Source organism: Sceloporus occidentalis, unplaced genomic scaffold, assembly GCF_023333645.1.
Source record: "Sceloporus occidentalis isolate IW3139 unplaced genomic scaffold, rSceOcc1.0.p SCAF_5, whole genome shotgun sequence".
Classification (NCBI taxonomy): domain Eukaryota; kingdom Metazoa; phylum Chordata; class Lepidosauria; order Squamata; family Phrynosomatidae; genus Sceloporus; species Sceloporus occidentalis.
This window is the reverse complement of record NW_028316985.1, coordinates 43,286,858-43,308,421: the sequence shown is the minus strand read 5'-3', so window position 1 is coordinate 43,308,421 and position 21,564 is coordinate 43,286,858. Positions and strand designations below refer to the sequence as shown.

Here is a 21,564-nt window from a genome sequence, read left to right as displayed (position 1 = left end):
GGATATGGAAAGACAAGGAAGTCCAATTTTTTGGTATGGTTCTTTTGGGGTTTTTTGTATATTAGTGTTAAGTAGATGGTAGATGTTTTTGTGTTAGATAGTTTGTGTACTAGGTGTAGTATATTGAATGTCTGTTTTGTTATTTATGTTTTTAAGATGTATTAATATATATATATATATATATATATATATATATATATTTTAAAAAGTTTAAAAGGTAAAGTTAGAAGAAAAGGTAAGCCCAGCCATGCTCCACAGAGAAAGGTAGGAAAGAAAATTTCCTTAATATAGGTTGAGTCTCTCTTTTCCAAAATACTTGGGACTGGGAGTATTCTGGACTTTTTTAGATTTTGGAATGTTTATATATACATAATGAGATATTTTGGTGATTAGACTTACGTCTAATCACTTATCTTTCATATATACTTAATAAAAAGACTGAAGAGAATTTTATACACAGTATTTTAAACAATTTTGTGCATGAAACAAACTTTGTGTACAAAGAACCATCAGAAAGCAAAGGTGTCATTATCTTAGACACCCATGTGGATAATTTTAGTGTATTTTGGATTTTAGATAAGGGAGACTCAACCTGTATATTACTTCTGCATCCATTAGCCACTCACAGCAAAAGAGTGGCACTTTTGGAGAAAATAAATGAATTTGATCCAACTAATTTTTGTTAAGCAGGCTTATCTCTTCTCAGTTTTGAATAAACAAATAGACTAGTCAGCATCAATCAGATGTGTTGGCCTCACAATCTAGAAAAAAGCTGGTTATATCCAAGTAAACATGAGAGCTAAAGGCAATGTTTGGTTCTCCCTCTCAGTTAATGGAAAAATTAACTTCACTTGGGAGGATTTCTAATAGCAAAACAGCTAATGGAACTCACAAACAGCAGTTAAAATACATATTTGCAAAAAAGTATGTCTTTTTATTTTCACCAACTCTTTGACAAACATGATCATAGTCACTACTGCCATACCATGGTAACATCCAGGTTATATTCCTGCAGTGCGCTCTATGTGAAATCTGTCTGGCAATGGCAACCGCTCAAGAATCGCTGGTCAGACTTCTAAGAAAAGGTTGCTACACAGAAGAACGAGCTCCAGTTGAACAACTAGCTCTAACAGAACAACAAACTTCAATATTGCGTCAACTTTATTGAGTACCAAATGCCTAAAAATTAGGGATTAGGATATCTGAAGAAGCTGAGAAAAAAGAAGGCTGATAAAAAAAATAGAAGGAAGAGCATGGTGGCTCTGAGCATTTGGGGCCCTATCCTTACTGGCATATGGGTCCCTGAAGAAATGTGAGTCCTTGAAAGCTAAAATATCCCTTAGTCCTGCCCCATGGAATCTACTCTGGCAATTCTAAGAATGTTGTTTTTGGCAGGAAAATGATTTGAAGTCCCTCAGTTGACACAAACCACCAACTTGGTATTTTGTTTAAAGGCATCATCTATCTCTAAGGTTGTCAACCTCTTATTTTAAAAGGCTTTACCCTTTCATTTAACAGGAAAAATGAAACCCACAGTCATTATTTTTTTTCTAACTTCCCTGGTAAAGCAAGGATGCTGTGTGTGCTTAAGGATTTGATACAATACCTTCCTTGAGCTGGTCATGAAAAGAAGGTACATTTAAAAATGGATTGAAAGGGGGCAGCTGATGAGCACTAAGAGCAGAATTACGTTCACCTTCCGTAATTATATGGAACACTAGGAAACAACCACTGTAACAGATCAGCAGGATCTACATCTTGATTCACCCTGTTGAACTCTGGAATAAATTACAAATTCCTGCTGACTCACAGCAGGAGGTGAATCTCATTAACTTTACACACAGTAAAGAAAGAGATGGAAAGGAATAGATCCTTTCCAGAGAACAGACTGAAGTAGCACAATAGCAAAGGGGAGAAACTAGGACCTGATTATTAGCAGAAAATAAAATACTCAGCCCAGACTCCAGGCTCAGCAATACAAAAAGAAAAGAAAAATTAACTCTTGCACAGTTGACATATATTATATGTCCAAGTACCAATGACCAGTTTCAAGTCAAAATCCCAACTCTGAGGGCATTCCTAAAAGCAAAAATAGGGGCCTGCCATGACTTACCAGGAAATAAATGTTCAAAGGCCTAGAACAGTGGTTCTTAACTTGTGATCTCTGGAGCCCCAGGGAGCTGTGATATCCTCACAAGGGCTCCACAAATGCTTGAAGGTTACTCCCAGAGTGGAGCAGCCATATGACAGGAGCCAAGGTAAAGGCAAGCTGGGCCCGCACGTTGCTTGCCATGTGGCCACTCCTGACTAAGCAGCTGAGCAACAGTGAAAATGACAGCCAGCCAACCAGGCAGGCTTTGCCCTTCTCCCCCTTTCCCTTTCTGGGAGAAGTCCAGTCTCCTATCAGAAACACTCTGAACCCCCCCCCCCCCTTCCAAGAAAGAAGTAAAGAAAAGAAAGAGCAGATGGACCAGCAAGTAAGCAAAAGGTATGGAACTCTTCCTCAGCACTGATGTCAATAAACACTAACTTATTCAAAGTTAACCAGAGATTCACACATGATGCAGCTCTCCACCACTGCCTGCCCACCCTGCTTCCTACTCACCCTCCTCTTCTCCATCTCATTTCCTATCAATAGCCCAATATCTCCCTTTCCTGCCTTGGCACCATGTCACCTCTGCCTCAATCCAAGGCTCCTACGCCGGACCTCAAACCCTCCATTCTCTGCCTCTTTTCTACTTTTTGTTTAATCTCAAATGCCATCAAAATATTCTGAAGAGTATGACAGAACCTTAAAATCACAGGATCAGAGCCGGAAGGGACTGCAAGGGGGAAAGTGTTATTGACTTCCATGTACACAAGTCCTTTTTTTGAACAGTGCTTTGTGATCACTGCTTCTAGAGAGCAGGTTTATTGACTTTCACATGCTCAGGTCCCTTTCTGGATAGTGCCTCATGATCCCATAGTTCTGGGGACCAGAGTTCAACCAGCTCCAGATTCAGAGTGGATTGAACAGCAACATGCAGGCCCAGCCAGCCAGCCTTTCCCTTGATTCCTGTCATGTGGCTGTTCCACTGTCCCTTGGCTGCTCAGCCCACTTCCCTTAGTGAAGCAGCCATGTGCCTGGAGCAAGGCAAAGGCAGGCTGGCTGGCTGGCTGAATCTGCACATTGCCATTCAATTCACTCCAGCAGCAAACTAGTAGGAAGAAGCAGGAGAAAAGTCTTCTCTCCATCTCTGTCCAGGTATTATTATTATCTGAATTTTTGAGTTAAATCTTGGGAGTCCACAGCAACAAAAGATATTTAAAGGGGGTCCCTGGTAAAGAAAAGGTTAAGAATCACTATGCTGCATAACAGGTGAGGTGTCTCTGAGAAATGTTGTTTAGATTCCTGAAGTGGGGGTGGTGGGGGTGGGAATACAATAAAGGGCTAGGGCATTGTTGCTAAGATTTCTGAGTTTTTAAAAGAGCTGGATAATGGGAGAGGGCTCTCTGCTGGTAAATAATCTGAGGTTAATGACCTTTTGGCATATAAATTACAGCCCTGGGCAGTGCTGGGTATATTTCATGTTATATAACATACAAATACTAGGCTGGGGACAAAGTGCTAGCCTGATTCATGAAGTTCACTGTAAATGGACCACTCTGACCAAGCCTTGTGCATTTACTTCATTAGGACCCAGTACAATTACTACATTGGCTCCATGCATACTGTGATGCAGAAATCGGGATCCAAACTCAGAAACAGGCACCCTCTAACACACATTTCCACTTTATCCCCTTGTCAGCAGCACATCTCCATTAACACGTGCCATGGTTAATGCCTACCTTGTTCCATCTTACTAAGTTTGTAAACATACAGTACTTGAAATACTGCTTGGCATCAGGACAAGTGTAATAGTGATTCCATGGATGAAAGGCAGGAAATAAATTCAAAGTACAAACCAACTAACCATGATTAAGACTGCCAACAGAGGAGAAGGCTGGTTTCGTTTTATTGTATGACACCCTGAGTTCCTCAAATAAACAGGAGTGTAAATATTTTAATAAATAAAAATAAATTAATAAATCAAATTTGGAGACAGAAAGAAAGAGAATACATTCCCAAGGCTGGTTCCCACTTTTCTAACCATGGTGCACAGGGAGCTGGCATTCAATTTGGTTCAATTCATAAGGTTTAATGTGTGTAGGGTACACAAGAAAAATCCATGCAGATCATCCTGAGCTCCTGGGGGAAGGGAATGATAGACATAAGCAGATAAAAGTAGCAATATGCAGCTCAGCCCTTGAAAAGATAGTCTCTTAATAAAAGAAAAACATAGTTCAAAAATATGCTCTCCTTTTATTTCATCCCCACTAGTCTCTTTATCAAGACCTTTTCCCAGCAATTCACATTTGGCATTTTGTTTGTTTCTTTGTTTTATGGTACTTCCAGATGGATGGCTCCTAGTGCTACCAATCAAAAGATATTGTGCAGCTGTTCCTTCTTTTCTTCCTTAATGGACTTTTTTCTGGAAAGCAAAACACAGAAGAATTGATGGGAAAACATGGGAGGATGTGGAAGCCATCATTGTCTGGGAACTGTAATATTCCATTAAAGACTGAATGATAAAAGCCTTGTTTGGAAGCACCCTTAGTAAGCAAAAGAACTGTCTCTGTGGTGACTGTACTGTCCACTGTTGACCTAACCAACCAAATGCCCATTTTGGAGACTAATTTCTGGGCCTCCAGATTATTTGGATCTCAAGTCCTAGAAGCACCAACCAGCAGGGTCAATATTCAGGAATTCTTGGAGTGTAAGTACACGCTATCTGGAGGGCCAAAATTTGAGAACCAGTGAGATAGGGAATAGTTTGCAGTCAAGGTTGTAAGAGGATAAGGTTTTATATATCTCATTACTTCTGAGGGCTAACTACTTATTGTATTAAAACAGGCTTGATTAAATACTGTGTCTCTAAATAATTATTACACAATTCTATATGAAACAAAGATGCATACAATTCATATTCAAATGAACATCAATGTACATGCAAGGTAAAGCATATGGTTACTAAAAAATAAATGGAGACAATTTCCAGAGAAGAAGGTTTGAAAGTGGATTAGTGTACAAAGGAAATTCAGGGTGTGCCTGGATTAAGAAAACTTGCACTGCCAGTAAACAGAATTGAAAGGAAATGACAGAAGCTCTGTTATTTGTTGCCTGAAAAGCTGGACTGGGCAAAGCAAACACACATTGTCACCTGAACATATTTCTCTGAGAAAATTCAAAGGCATAATTTTCAAACTAATGTTAAAATATAACAGGAAAGAAGGGGGAAAAAAGAAAGAAGCTACAACACACGGAGTTACATCTCTCAGTTTGAATGAAGAATGGAAAAACAAAAGTATGCAACTTGCATCATCACCACTAATCTTAAAGACAGCCTTAAATCTCTGGTCTATAACCAATTCCCCAAACTAATCTGCAAGCACATTTAAAGTTCAAATACAATCAAACAGATTTTTAAAGATTCAACTAAGCATATTAATTTACACGTACTTTTAAATCTTGTTTTATTGTTTTTATTATTAAGAGACACAGACAAAATCAAAGTCTGGGTTCAGATGCCACACTAAGGAGGCAATCATAAGGGTGAGGTACTTCTCAGATCTCACTCCAGTCTCAGAGGCTCTGATTTGCCCAGAGCCTGGCCCTGGCTGGAAGGGTGGAAGCAAACGAATAGTGAATTTCCTGTCATTTTCTTCCTCCTCTCCCATTTGAAAACACTTTTGGTGGAAAAGGAAGTGAAGCCAGCGTTGCTGCTGGTCATACTTTTTATCTTTGTTGGGTGCATGGCTAGGGGCTGAAAGGATTCTGGACCCAATGGATCCACATCTTCACCTTTCCCAGCCACTGGCTCATACCTCATGTGTTCCCTTTCCTCAGCTGTGGTGGAATCTGGTTGGGAAGAACCAGAAGAGTGCATGACATTCCTGGGACCATGGGACTAGTTTAGTGGAGAAAGGAACCATAATTTGAACCATAATTTACTTCCATGTGCTGCAACAGGCTCCATATACTACCCCATTATCAGCTGAAAAGCAGCCAAAATTGCAACTGGAAGTCTTTTCTGTTGCCACATCCAAGCATTCCCAATATTTTCAGGGTAGTCATACAGAAGGTATTTAACTTATCCACCATTCCTGGATGCCTCTTAGAGCAGAGACCCTTTTCAAGCATTTTTTGGCCCCAATTATTGGGGGGGATGCAGAAGCTCTGGGAGCTGCATACAAACCATGGTCTGTGCTCTCCCACCAGTAGTTTAGTGTGGCGTGAAGATACCTAGATAAGCTTTAAGGCCAGGCATTCACCACTCTCACATAGCTGGGAGAGGTTTAGAAGCATCCACTTTCACTTTTGATTAACTACCATTTGCTGACTTCATCTGAACCAGCAACATCATATCAAAATTAAAAAATGCACGGTAATTAAACTTTCAAAAAATTAAAACCTGTTATAACCAAAAACCATTAAAAGGAAATCAGCAAATAGAAAATCCAGTACATTATGGTAGGCTGTTGCCCTCTGAGCAATCTTCCACACATGCCAAAACAAATCAAAAGTCTTTACCAGCCTATGAAAGGATAGCATGGAGAGCACCAGTCTAACCTCTCTGAGAAGGGAATTCCAGAGCCTGGGAGCAGCCACCAAGAAAGCATTCTCCCATATTCCCACCACATGTACCTGGGAGGATAGTGAAACAAAGAAAGAGGCCTCCCCAGTAGATCTCAAAACATGAGTAGGTTTGTATGGTTGAATACAGTTCATGAATATGCATGAGCCTCCGTTTTTGTGGGGAGGGGGGAATCTGGAATGGACCCCTGCAAAAACGGAAGGCCAACTGTACCGTTTTTATCAAAGGAAGTCCTTTTATACCTGTAACAAGTTCACCTGAGAGAAATGTGAGGTGGATTACTCTGATCTCGTTGTTGTGTTAATGGAGTTGCAGAGAACCAGGAAAATATGCTGTGGCTCTGAGGCAGGTGTGGATTTTCCCCTTATTATAGACATGCCCTTAGTTACATCACATTGCAAAGATTCTGTCAAAGCTCAGCAAATCTGGAGTTTCTTTGACATGGTTTTGGTTATCACAAAGGCTGCAGGAAAAGCTTAAAATACCACAGCCAAAACATACTTCATGATTCAAATTATAACTTGGATCCTCTCTTAACCTATGTCAAAACTTCATGCTACTTTCATACTGATTTTCCCACAAACTCTGGGTTATATGCCAGTGCATACAAGTGTGTACATTTGGCCCTTTGTAGCCATGGATTCTTTATTCACTGATTCAATCATCCACGGGTTGAAAAGATTAATGAATTTCAAAAGGAAAGCTTGATTTTGCCATTTTATATGATAGCATTTTACTATTCCACTGTCTTTAATGGGACTTGAGCATCCACAGATTTTGGTATCCATGGGGGTCCTGGAACTGAACCCCAGTGGATACCAAAGGCCCACTGTATACTGAACACAGTATGTGGGTGTAGAGATAACACTAAAAACTACAACACTGTCAAATTCTCTCCAAGCCTATACCAAACATCTGCGCAAGTTACATGCTGTTTTCTGTCACAACCCCCAATTATAAACCAGTTTAACATCAGCACCCACCCTTTATAGAAATGAAGGCAGACAATGTCAGTCTTGCAGCTATTATAAAGACACCTTTAGGAACTGTTCTAATAGTGCAATCTTGTACTAAGAGTTCAGTCTCACAGGACTCAGTGTAGCTCAATGTGCAAAGGATTGTGGTTAGACAGGCCAATCCTAACTCAAGGTTGTGCTGACTGTAAAGGGTCAGGATCAGACACAAGCATCCTCTGTTAGCAGAAATCCCCTTCAACTAGCACAGTGGCATCAACAGAGAGGTGCGGGTGGTGTGGACAGTACCAGGTGACACATTAAGGAGGGGTGACACCACTGCTCCTCAAACACCTACTGTCTTGGCAGGAATGGGCTGTGGCATTCATCTGCTTCCCTTTAAGATGCTTTAAAAGATGGTGGGAGTGGGGTGAAGCTCAGAGGGAGGAGAAATGAGAGGCCCCAGAAATTTTCAAATTTCAAATTTCAAAATTTGAAATTAAAAACATTAAAATTTAAAAAAAGTATTCTTTTACAATTTTCTTTAAAAACATCACATTTTAACCAAATTTTCACTATGCATATGTAAATACACTTAGGTTGTGCATATGATATTGTAATTTGAAGGTTTAATTTTCATTTTGCTTGTTGTTTATGTCACAATGATTAGCATTACACTCAGTGCTATATGGGAATTATGAGTTATGAGTAACATTAGTGTAAAAAGCATTGCTAAGGATTCTGTATGGTGTGAAATGGGAGGAGGTCAATGGAGGGGATGATACCATGAGTTACCGCACCGGGTGACATCAACCCTAGGGATGCCGCTGACCATCAGTATCTTCTTCTGACAGCTGATCTCAAAATCTGTCCAGAGCAGTCTATCAGCAGAACCACTCTGATGGCTAAGATATGACCATAATAGGACCAAGAAAGGGCAGAGTAGGGGCTCAGTAAGGGAGAAGCCACATTATACCAGATGCAGGCCTCTTCTAGTCCACACGCATGGGCCCTGTCCACAATGGCATGTATAATTTCAGGGTTTTTCACGTATGTAAATACTAGTCAAAGACTTGATCTTGTTTAACAGTAGTTGCAACTATAGTAAACACCAATTATTTCAGTAGGTCTAGTCTAAGCAACACTAAGTATTGATCCAACCCAATATGTTTACTGAACCACTGGATGTAAGTTTTGTCTATGCTCTGGTTCACAACCATAAAATAAATTCAATTTTGTTTCTGCCAGTTGTCCATGGTTACTAAGGGTACAATCCTCACTGTGCTCATGTGAAGGAAAGCCTACTGAATTCAGTGTGAGTTGTTGTTGTTGTCTGCCTTAAAGTCATTTCTGATTTATGGCAACACTAAGGTGAGCCTATCATGGGGTTTTCTTGGCAAAACTTGTTCAGAGAAGATTGCATGCTTATGCACATACTGATTAGTATCTTAAAAGTATTGACTATAAGTCAACCTCATGCATAAGTCGAGGGCTGGTTTTGAGGCCAAAGTTATGGATTTTTATACAACCTATGGATAAATCAGGGGCATAACAAAGGATGAAAAGTGCAACGCAAAGGAAAATCATGGCAAAGAACTTACAAAATGCCACCAGGCAGAACTGTTTTTCCTCACTCTAACTGGTGGATGAATGAGGAGGGAACTAGGTAAATAGCAAGTGTGTGATGTGTGGGGGAAGTGACTACATATAGGTGGGGCTAAGAAAGCACACACATGTCAAGAAGCATGAAAAACAAAGCAAAGAAAGCCATGGAAAGGCATACTTCCACCAGTAAAGAAAAAGTATTGTGGGCATACAACAGTTGCACAGAAATCAGCAATTGGAAATTCAGAACAAAAATATTCATGAACTACAAATATGAAAACAATTTTATTCATCCAAAGCAGATTGATAAAGTCACTTTTTTTAACCGACTGTGTGTGCCTTCAAATCGCGTGTCAGCTTATGGCAACCTTATGAATTTCATAGGGTTTTCTTAGGCAAGGATTACTCAGAGGTGGTTTGTCAGTTCCTTCCTCTGAAATATAGCCTACAGCATCTGGTATTCATTGGCCATGTCCCATAAAAGTACTAACCAGGGCTGACCCTGCTTAGCTTCCAAGGTCAGACAGAATCTGGTGCCTTTAGGGCATCCTTGAAATCATGCCATTAGAATGGCCATGCTGGCTCATGAGTTTAGGAAGTTGGAATACAAGAAAGTAAAATTTCCAAGCCGTAATGTAAAACCACCATACAAAAAGTCCTGTCAAAAGTTACCAGTACTGAAGTTTCAGCTTTGATTGTTTCTAGAGAAAACAACTGGTCCCATGTTACCTAAAATATTACCATTAAACCATATGAAAATACTCAATTCTTTTTCTTTTGTTTTTTGAGGGGGGGGGGGGAAAGATAGCAATCGTAAACACATTTACTAGGGAGTGAGGTTCAATGAATGAATACAGTGGGCTGTATTCATATGAAGTAAAATTCAGTTAACAACCCACATTTCTGTTCCTCCTCTTTACTTATTTCTTTGCCCTAAACAAATAGGGGGCTGCATTAGTGGATTCTGACAGTTAATCAGTTTTCGCATTTGGAGATTTGGCACTGTGCTCTCCTTACTGGATAGCTTGGTCTCTTCCTCCTTCACTAATAATCATCTACATTTGCTGGAGAAGAAAGAGGCAGAGAATGGGAGAAAGATTTCAGAGCTTAAGACCATCTAGCCCAAAATCTTTTGCAAGTCTAATGTTGCATCTAACCTGAATACAATATGAATACACACTTCCAGCATGCAGCAGGGAATACAAATGTGCAGCTTTGATATAAGAAGACAGTTTCAAATCTCTACCCAGCTATATAGTTAAAGTCTTAAACTACTTCCACCTCAAATCTACCAGCTGTGAAACGATCCTGGAATGGCCTACTGACCATTTACTCAGGAGGGAGTGACAGCCAGCCCATCAAGTCCAGCATTCTATTTCCAGCATCCACCCAGATGTGTACTGAATGCCTAAAAACAGGATTTGAGCACAAAGGCACTCTTCTATTCTTGCTCCCCAGAAATTGTATTGAGAAGCACATTGCCATTGATGTTGAGTGTGATATAGGATATATTCAGAGGTAGGAACTGGCAAAACCACAATGTTATGAGTTCGATCCCAGGGGCTCTAAGGTTCTCTCAGGTTTGCATCCTTCCATAGGTCGCTAAAATGAGTACCCAGCTTGTTAGGGGCAATTGGCTTACACATTGTAAACTGCTTAGGGAGAGCTTAGTTCACTGATAAGCGGTACAGAAACGTACTTGCTATTGTTATTGCTAAAACCATCTCTGAGTATTCCTTCCCTAAGATAACCCCATGAAACTCATGGGGCAGCTGTAAGTTGACAGGCAGCTTGAAGGCACATACAGTTGTCCCTCCACACTTGCTGGGGTTAGGGCTGAAGAACCCCTGTGAATGTGGAAAACCCACAAATAAAAAAAAAACCACTATTCTTTTTACCTGAGAAAAGACCTTTCTAGAAATCTCCAGGTCCTCCATTGCAACTCTATGGTCAATAACTCCCAGAAGTTGATCACAGAATCAAGCTTGAGGACCTACAAATGGCTAGAGAAGTGTTTTCTCTAGGAACATCTAGGTTCCCCAGCACAGCTCTATAGTCAACTTTTGGCAGAGTTGCACTGGAGGACCTAGTAAATCCTAGAGAGAACATATTAATCAAAACCACAAATAATCAAATCCACAAAAGTCAAAGCCACAAATGAGGAGGGCCACATTTACTTTACTTTTATACAGCCATCATGACGATAAGCTACAAACACGTTTACCGTCCATGTGTCTGTCAAATGCCCTTTAAAGTCCAAATTGGTGGACATTCCTACATTTTGTAGTAGCAAATACAAGTTTAAATATGCAGGCTATAAAGAAGTACTTTTTTATTCTCTTTGCTTTCAATTTCTCATGGTTCAGCTTCATTCAATGACCACAGGTTCTAATACTGAGAAAAGCATCTCCCACCCACTTTCTTCACAACATGCATAATTTTATACACTTTAATTATGAACATCATTCTTGCTTTACCTTTTTCCAAACTTAAAATCTGAATAAACAAAAAGAATCTAAGAGTATGGGTCTGCAAACCATTTCAAAAGTAACCAGCTTCGAAGACTCAACCGTGGCAGGATCTGATTAACATTAACACTGTGGACCTTTTTAATTTTCCTCACCCTTCTTCTACATTATCATATCTATATCATTATTGATTTGCTATTTTGTTATTAATAACTGTTAAGATTATTGCTGCTGTTTTTAAACGTTGATATCTTATAGAGTTCCTGAATTGTAATACAATAAAATTTGGGGGGGGGGGGGGGGGGGAATAGCCAGCTTCCTATTTAAGAGGACAGTGTTCCAAAATATCACACATGCAAAGTTATGGAATGTGAGTCACACACCTCAAGACATGTACACTTAAAGAACCAGTGTGGTGTGGTATCTGAGCACTGGACTATGACTCTGAAGGACTAGGTTCAGATCCACTTGGTCATGAAACCACTGCGTTACCTGGGTCACACTCTCTCACCATCAGATGAAACTCCTTCCTGCACCTTCCTATTGCACCTGTTTATCCACTGATATCCTTCCTATGCTGTTCTGCCTGCCAATAACCCAATGAGTGACCTTGGGCAAGTCACACTATCTCAGCCTCAGAGTATGGCAATAGCAAACCCTCTCTGAAGAAACTTGCCATGAAAACCCCACAATAGGTTTGCTTTAGGGTCACCATAAGTCCGAAACAACTTGAAGGCGCACAACAACAACAAACACATATATGCAATCAAATGCTCCAATAGGAATGCATCCACAAACACTCTCACTTGTGCTGCACAAATAATCAGCTAAGATTTTAAATGGAATGATCTAGTTACAGCTACTGCCTTAAAATCTTTAAAATTCTACCAAACAGTATTGTCATAAACAAGGTGCCAGTTGAGTTTTAAGCTACTTGGACATTGTTTACAAGAAGGAAGAAGAGGTGGGGATCAAGACCAGGCAAAGAGCATCAAGAGGGGGAAAAGGAAGCTAATTCATTTCTGAAAACACTTCAGAGGGCTGGTTTCCTCAATGTTTCAAATGGTGATTCATAGCAAGTAGGCTCCACCTTTCTTGCAGAACAGGCTATTTTATTCAAGCTGATCTATGACATTTCAGATCCCAAAGAGGAAAGGGACTGGGTAAGAGAAAGAGGTCAGAGTGGTTTGGGGGTCAATAAATGTTCATATATCCTGTCATTTTTAACTGCTTCAGGAAGAAAGCAGGGACAGGGGAGGGGGAAGCAAAAGGGTAAAGAAAGCGCAGGAATGTAAGTAAGGATGACAAAATGTGGTCCACTGAAGGCAGGAGATAATGGTATGGGAGGGCAGGGCAGTTGTCAGGAAACACAGGTTGTTGTTATCACCCGGCACAAAAAAGGAACTCAGAGAAATTAGATTTTGCAGGATGATGGTCAGTCAAATGATCAAACCACCAGGGCTAGGAGAACAGGGCCAGTGTGACTAGATGTCCTCGCTGCAAAGGAGGACAAGGCATGGTAAAATGTCAGGTGCTGAAGGAAAATGTAGGACATGACCAAATAAAAGATAAAAACACTCATATAAATATGAATTTATGCTTCTTTGTCATGCTCAAAATGGGGGGCATTTTGGAATTCCTCCGGGACAGAAGGCTGAAATGGAGGAAAGGTCCAGGAAAAGGAGGACATCTGGTTACTCTGAACAGGACTGACTATCAACAAGCGCCCTTTCCTCATCCACCAGCCTTCAACCTACACACAAAAGGAGAGGGCAACGTTTCTAATCCATGTGTGTGTGTGTCTCTGTGTGTGTGTGTTGTTCATAGTCTCTTTTGATCCCTTCTTATCGCTACACAGCTTGTCAGAGTTGACAACTGAGAGCTGCGCACAAACACCGGCCAGACCCTCCGGCTGACAGAAAAGAGGGACCCAGTGTGGAAATGGGAAGAGGGGTGTGTGTGTGTGTGTGTGTGTGTATAGAGACAGCAGGTCCAGGATCAGGATAGGCATCCCTCTCGGGCAGAGCGGCTAGGCGTCCTCCTCTTCCAGGATGCATCTTACATTTCCAGCTTTCTGTCCAGGAGTCATTCCAAAGCGTCCTCCATTTTCAGCATGACTAAGAAGCAGGAGTTTATATTAGCTTTTATTTTGCAATGCCCTATGTTTTTTTCTTGAATGCCCTATGTTTTGCCGTGCCTTGTCCTCCTTTGTGTACGCATTTTGTATTTACATCTGGTCATCCTGCTCTCAGGATATAGCTAAATTCCTTCCCCCCCCCCCCCCCCCAAAATACACACACACAAAACCCTAGTTCTGGATGGTGCACAGACTGATTATGAGAAAACACAATCCACACTGCAGAAACAACCCAGTTTGACACCACTTAGACTGCCATGGTGCAATGTTATGGAATATTGGGAACTATTTGGTTTTTGGCTGCATCCTCACTGCAGAAACACCCCGGTTTGACACCACTTTAACTGCCCTGGCTCAGTAAACTGTGGTTTATTACGGCACCAGAGCTCTCTAACAGAGAAGGCTAGATGTCTCACAACGCTACAAATCCCCAGAATCCCACAGCACTCAGCCAGGGAAGTTAAAGTAGTGTCAAAACGCTTTGCTCTCCTCTGGAAGAGGGGGGGTCCTCTCAGATCGTCATCATCTTCTTCATCATCATCTCTGGCCTTTCTCCCAATGCCTGACAAAGTTACAAATCCCCAGAATTCCACAGCATTCAGCCAGGGAAGCTGATGTGTTGTCAAACTGCTTTGCAATCCTCTCAGACCATCATCATCATCATCATCATCTCGCCTTTCTCCCAATGCCTCACAAAACCACAAATGTCCAGAATTCCACAACAAGTTAAAAGTGGTGTCAAAACACTTTGCTCACCTCTCAGGAGGGGGGAGGGGTGTCCTCTCAGACTATCATCATCATCATCATCATCATCATCATCATCATCATCATCTCCCACCTTTTTCCCAATGCCTCACAAAGCTACAAATCCCTAGAATCCCATAGCCAGGGAAGTTAAAAGTGGTGTCAGACCCCCTTTGCTCTCCTCTGGGGGGGGGGGGGGTGTTCCTCACACATCATCATCATCATCATCATCATCATCATGATGTTACATCCTTCCTCCCAACATACCACACTGGACATAGGGACTCAAGGCTAGCTGTGTCTCGCTTTGCCAACCAAGAGCCCCCAGGTTCCCATCTCAGCAGCAGCAGCAGCAGCAGCAGTTAGAGCGGTGCCGAAACCGAGTTATCCGCGCAGTGCGGATGCAGTCTCTCTCTCTCTCATTCTCATGCAAAGCCCCGGGCGCAAAGGAGCCAAGGAGCCCAGCCAGCCCTTCCAGAACCCCGCCCGGTCCCAGCGCCGGAGACAATGAGGAGGAACCTCCTCCGCCTTGGGCTCACCAGAAGCAGCAGCAGCAGCAGAAGCAGGGTCTCTGCCTGCCGCTCCTTCCTCCTCTTCCTCCGTTCTCTGCTTCCTGTCGGAGGCAGCGAAGTCACTTCATCCCCCGCGCTGCCAACATGGCTGCTCCCCCGCCGCCGCCGCCGCCGCCTGCTCCTCCTCCTCCTCCTCCTGGCATAACAAAACACACACACACCCGGCCTAGGCTCGCCTTCCCTCCGCTCCTGGGGCTGCCGCTGCTGGGCCAAATGGGGCGGGAGGGACTGAGGGGAGGAAGGGAGGGAGCCAGCGCCTCAGAGGCCGCCCTTCAGCAGCAGCAGCAGCAACAACAACAATAACATTTAGGAGGCCGCAGGAGCCATGGCGACACCTAGCGGTTGGCGAGTTACTTGCCTCCCTTGGCCACACGGTTTTGTTTTGCAACTGTGACTCAGGCTGCATCCACACTGGAGAAATAACCCGGTTTGGCAGCGCTTTAACTGCTCTGGCTCAAGGCTATGGAATTCTGGGAGTTGGAGTTTGTTGTGGGGCCCAGAGCGGAGCTTGGGCCCCACAACAAACTCCAACTCCCAGAATTCCATAGCCGTGAGCCAGACAAAGAGTTAAAGCGTTGCCAAACCGGGTTATATCTCCACCGTGGACCCAGTTTGACACCGCTTTAACTGCCCTGGCTCTGAGGGCCGCAGTTGGTCGTGGCACCGGAGCCGTTCCCGTTACGTTTTAAACCGGTTCGCCAATCGGTTTGAAACGGTTCAGACAACACTGGTTCCCACTTAATCCAAATCACTGAAGCAACTCTGAGAGGAGGGTCCATGCTACAGACCCATTTAACTTGTGTCCTTTTGACGCTGATCCCCCCCCACCGCCGCTTCTTGTTAGATAAATCGATTCTGCACTTATTGAACTAATAGTAATTTTAGTATTTTGTTGATCGTTTCTATGCACTGTAGTGTATTATTATTGATGTAATTCCGCCTCGATCCGCAGGGACAGGCCGGAAATATAAACAAACACCATCTCACTATGCCACTGTATTTAATGGGACTTGATCATCCACAGATTTTGGTATTCATGGATGGTCCTAGAACCAAACCCCAATGGATACCAAGAGCCCATTGTATGTGAACAACGAAACCAGAATGTATGAGTGAGATTATTTGGATAGTTACGCTGAAAAACAAATAGTGTAGATAACCCCTCACACATTACTGATCAGAAATTAAAAATCAGAACTGCATCTCTGCAAATTTTGTTGCCCCCAGATGTCAACACTGCAAATAAAGATGGAGTTGATGATGCGGATATATTTGAAATACGTTCAAGACATCCAGAGTTTCATCCCAGTTTATCCCAGGTCTAGCTGCATCAGTTATTCACACAGCTGACAATGCAAATCTTTTAGGAAAATGGGGGAAAAACGAGATTGATTAGCCCAGGTTTTATGGGTTTTTGGCAGCCCCACCCCCCCAAAATGTAAATTCATGTGAACAACACAGATTCAACCCATGTTCTACTGGAATTATTTACACTGTTTGAATAACCTTGCAGAGTTTTATCCCGAGTCTTTCCTCATTAGTTATTCACACAGTTGACTATGCGACTCTTTCAGGAAAATTTGGGCGGGAACCTGATATCGTTTATTCCAGGTTATGGTGGGGGTTTTTTTGGCAGCTCCCCAAAAACATAATAGGATGCATTAGAAATTCACATGAACAACATAGATTCACTCCACATTCTACCAGGATTATTTATGCCGTTGGAGTAACCCTGAGCCACAAACCTGGAGCCAGCATGGAAGTACTTCTGCTTCCTTGGGGCACTTGGTGTGTTAAGACACCATTTTCCCACCCTTGATCCATGCTTGGATTCAGACACTCTTGGATACACTACTCATCATTGTGGTGTTTTCTTTTGAAACTCACCCCCTGCACCTTCCTGCCATGCCTATTTATCCATGGGCTATCCTTCCTATCCTATTCTGCCTGATGATTACCCACTGAGTGTCCTTGGGCAAATCATATGCTCTCAGCCTCAGAGGATGGCAATGGCAAACCCCCTCTGAAGAAACTTGCAAAGAAAACCCTGGGATAGAGTCACCTTAAAGCTGCCATAAGTCGGAAATGATTTGAAGGCACACAACCTGCACACATACATTCAATTTTTATGACTATTATTTTAGCCTTGTACATATGTACACCTTCCATTCTTCAGCCGCCTACACATATAATTGCTGAATATGTTTGTGTGGGAGCTGCAGACGTCAGCTGTGGTACAAAATGGCTCAACCTGAATATGAATTTTTAATACACCACAAACTAAACTTTAAAAAAAATCACTCATCGAAAATGTCAGTTTGCCTTACATTTTTGGCATGGACTGAATCATCAAAACACAGGTCCTTGTGGATCATGGTGGTTTTTACCTTTCTGTCCTACTATAGTTCACATAGATATTTATCAGCTGCACTAGAGTAAAAGAAGATTTTTTTTGGCACAAAAATATGGGGTTTTCTTACATGGATTGCTTCGGGTTTACTGTCATACCTCATGGGACAAGCATGCAGAGAGGCACAGATGTGAGGTACAGACACTAATGATTTTTACATGGAGTCCCTACCTTAAATCCATCAATGCCTCACATTCTTCTTGGACTGAACTATAAAAATAATAGGTCCAAAACACTGTGATGCTCCCCCAAAACAAAAGAAAAATAGACCAGGCATAGATAAACCTATGCCTAAAGATAATTGTAACTATCAAGATTATAGCATTACAAGTTTGATGAAATGAGAACTCCACATTGTTCAGGAGAAGACCCTATAAGACAAAGGTGTTGGTTTTCCCCCCCTGACTTACTTTTCTCCATCAAGCTTTTAAAATAAGTTGTTAATTTGAGCTCATAGAATAAATCTGGCCCCTAGAGCAAGCAGGACACCACTTGATTATGAACTTTTCTAAGACGCACTCCTTTCTAAGAGAACCAATGTAGCATAAATTAATTACACATTTGTATATGGTGTACTCTCCCACCCCTTGTTGTCCCGTTCTTCTCCTCCAGAGGAAAAGGAAAGGATGACTCAATGGCCGAGCACGCCACCCCCAGAGGCCCCATCCCTGCACCAGGTGACACCAGCGATGGGGATGCCACTGATTCTATATAAGATGGAGGCTCTGTTGGTCAGCAGACAATCCAGCATGTGGTTGCATGCATAACTTGTTCTAGATGGACTTGCGCTTGTGAAAAGGGTGGGCAGGCATACCTCAGTTAATGAAGTAGATTTATTCCCTGGGGATTACTTTTCTAACAGAAAATTTGGCACCAGAGGCAGAAATAACATGGAAAGAATGGGGATAGGTTTCTGCACCAAAAACAACAACAACAACAACACAAAACAAAGAACAGTCAATAGTTTCCATCACCTTTTTATTCAAAAGTAGCAATATGCACATGTGAATTGAAACAACTAGGTCAGGCGAACCTTTTTGATCCTTCTAAAAATCCGTGAAATATTATTTCAAAATGCATCCAAAATCCATCCATCCATCCTATTTTTTTTTTTAATTTCCATTTTGGTGGCCAAATTTTTAAGATTGTGGGGTAGCTGGGCTGGTGAGGCAGACTTATCTGCTGTCCCCTTTTCTGTTTTGTGGTTTGTGTGTGTTCAGTAAGGGATTCAGGAGGTAGCTGAAATTTATCTACAACAAACTACACATCCCAGTATTCCATAGGATGGAGCCACGACAGTTAAAGTAGTGTCAACTGTATTTATTCTTCAGTGTGTCAGCAGCCACAATGTGTTGCAATCTGTTTTTGAACCTAGTTCAAGGTGCTGTTTTTGACTTGTAAAACTCCAAATGATTCGGGGCTAGGATTTTTCAAAGATCAACTCCAAGAGGATGGAATTCCCCATTGTTTGAGATCTTCACCAGAGGCCCTGTTTAGTGTCCCATCATCAAGAGAGGCTAGGCTAGTAGATGCATGAGATGGGGCTATTTTTCTAGTAGTACTCAAGCTGTGGAATTCCCTTGGAATGTCTCCAGCCTGATTGCTTTGAGACAGTCAGTAAAAAGTACTGTTTCATCTCTGGTAGGCATAATTTTTATTTATAAATACTTTTAAAGAAAGAAAGAAAAATGTTGGAGCGATTCAGGGCCTGGCACAAAGGATTACAAGCACAGAATATCCTAATGATAGTCGTCATCGTCCTCCTCCTCCTCCTCCTTCTCTTTTTAAAGTTTGCAAACCATAGTCTCAAATGTTGAATACATTACGAATCTCTCCTCACTGAATATTTTAATTTCTTGATAATCCTATAATAAAAGTCAATTAATTCAGATTTTAAAAACAGTGTCTAAAACTCTCTTGAATACAGTAAGTACATCCCAGGCACTGGCACCAGTGACTATTTTTCTGCTGGACAAATAGTTTGTTGTTGTTGCCTGTATGCTTTCTCTGCTCTTTATTCTATTGGCTAAAGTTCAGTACATTTACAGACTGCCTTTCATTAGACTGTATTCCAAAGCATTTACATGAGATAGTAAAATGACTTCATGGCAATGTGTCTTAAGCCAGTGAAGAAATAACTTGTTTAATTTGTCCATTGGTTTGTGTTTGTTGTTTTGTTGTTGTTGTTGTGTGCCCTTAAGTTGTTTCCAACTTATGGCAAGCCTAAGGTGAACTTATCATGGGGCTTTCTTGGCAAGATTTGTTAAGAGGAGGATTTGCTTTCCTCTGAGGCTGATAGAATATGAGTTGCCCAATGTCACCCAGAAGGTTTCCATGGCTGAGCAGGGATTTGAAATCGGGTCTCTAGAGTCACAGTTCAATGATCAAGCCACTATACCACGCTGTCTCTCTGTCCATTGGTACTAGGCCTATGATTGATGCATTTAACTTCAAGGTCTGCTTTAGGCCAGTTTAGAAGCAAATGGATTCCCATAAATCTTCAAAAATGAAGTCAATTTTTTAAAAATTTTACATCTAAGTCTGGCAATAAGGCCATTGCAATTTCTTGTTTATTTTCTCAAGATCTTTGTGATTTTATTTCCCTTTTTATTGAAGGATGTAAGACTGTATGTATTATGTAACAAAAAAGCCCTGACTAAAAATTTTGTCATTTTTCAAAGACAGTTGAATGCATTCCCTCAATATACTACTTCTAAATCTTGTATACTGCTCTCAGATCTTGTGATAGGTGGGATGGTGATATTGTAAATGAATAAGATGATTTTTTTGATTTGCCAGTTTTCCCTTGCAAAAAACCTGCTGTTCTCCCTGTTGTCAGTTGTGACAAGCTAAGGGTCTGGTGGACATGGCATTTCTGTTGAAACTTGTAGTTCTACCTTAACTTGCATTTTTAGTAAAGGCAAAGGATACAGTTCATGCACAAGAGAAAAAAAATCAATACAAGAGACAGAGCAGAAGACAAGCACAATATTTTCCCCAGAGCAAACATGAGCATCAACAGCAAGCGATAAGGAAAATGGGTGACATTGATTTCTTATTGAACTGTGTACGGTAGCTACAGGAGGAAAAGTAGTTAACACTGCACAAAAGTATAATCACCAGAATGAAAAGGGGGAAAATCTGTGGGAATGCTTGGGGTTACAGTGCTCATTCATGTTTTCCTTTTCTTTTGGAGGAGATCACAGTAGGTTTATTTTTTTAATATTAGCATATTAGCCTAAGGTTCATAGGATTAATTTTAACTACACTCCACAGTTCATTGCTTCTCCATCAGATTTATAGAGAGGTCCAACCAGCCACAGAATACTGTTAGTTTTCCAAATCTAAAATCGAAAATGCAGCCTGTCTCCATGTCTTTCAAGATTACTCCTATACATTACACATGTCCCAACTTTTCAGGGATAGTAGTTAATCCTTTGTCATCCCACTTTTTCACTGCTTTATAAAATGTTCCAGTTTCTCTTTCTTCTGCCTTTTGTTCTCAGCTTTGTTCTCAGCTTACTTTCATGCAAATAGACTTTAAAGCCCTGAAGTGGTTCAACTTAACTCAGTAGTGGGAGAGGAGAGTTTGCCCTTTCCTGCAGACTCACGCAAAAGTAAATTGCTCCAGCTGGTGTTTTCTTCCTCTTTAATAACTTTTGCCACCCACTGATGTTGATTGGCCACATGTGTCCTAGTTCTCTTCTATGAAATGTTGGAGGTTATACATGGCCAAAACTGCAGACTTCTTCTTTGAGAGACATGATTTTGAGTCTTCTTCCTCCAATCTTTTTGTTTAAAAATGGGAAATTGCCATTTCTCGAAGGCCGTCTTTCCCCCTTTAAAATGAAGTACACGCATAGGTGCTGCGGAATGAATCTTCACTACCCATCACCATTGTTCTTTGGACCATCTTAGTTCCCATTGAGACATATTGGCTAGTTATCAACAATCCTTTGTCAGATGGTCTTCAGAGTTGTTGCCTCAAGATAGCTACATGA

At 41.5% G+C, this 21,564-nt stretch overlaps 1 protein-coding gene across 2 annotated transcripts in view; it reads right to left on the bottom strand.

Annotated features, from left to right (window-relative positions):
- The window catches only part of LOC149312079 (cyclin-dependent kinase 17), a 108,800-nt gene extending 93,449 nt beyond the window's left edge, over positions 1–15,351 (bottom strand). Inside the window, exon 1 of one of the 2 annotated variants that reach the window (XM_089523920.1) lies at positions 15,121–15,351. The gene's annotated coding sequence lies outside the window, so the exon portion shown is untranslated. Of the gene's footprint in view, positions 1–14,848; positions 14,974–15,120 lie in introns of those variants that run through there. The other variant, XM_089523922.1, reaches the window with a different exon arrangement.
- Positions 15,352–21,564: the final 6,213 nt, after the last annotated feature.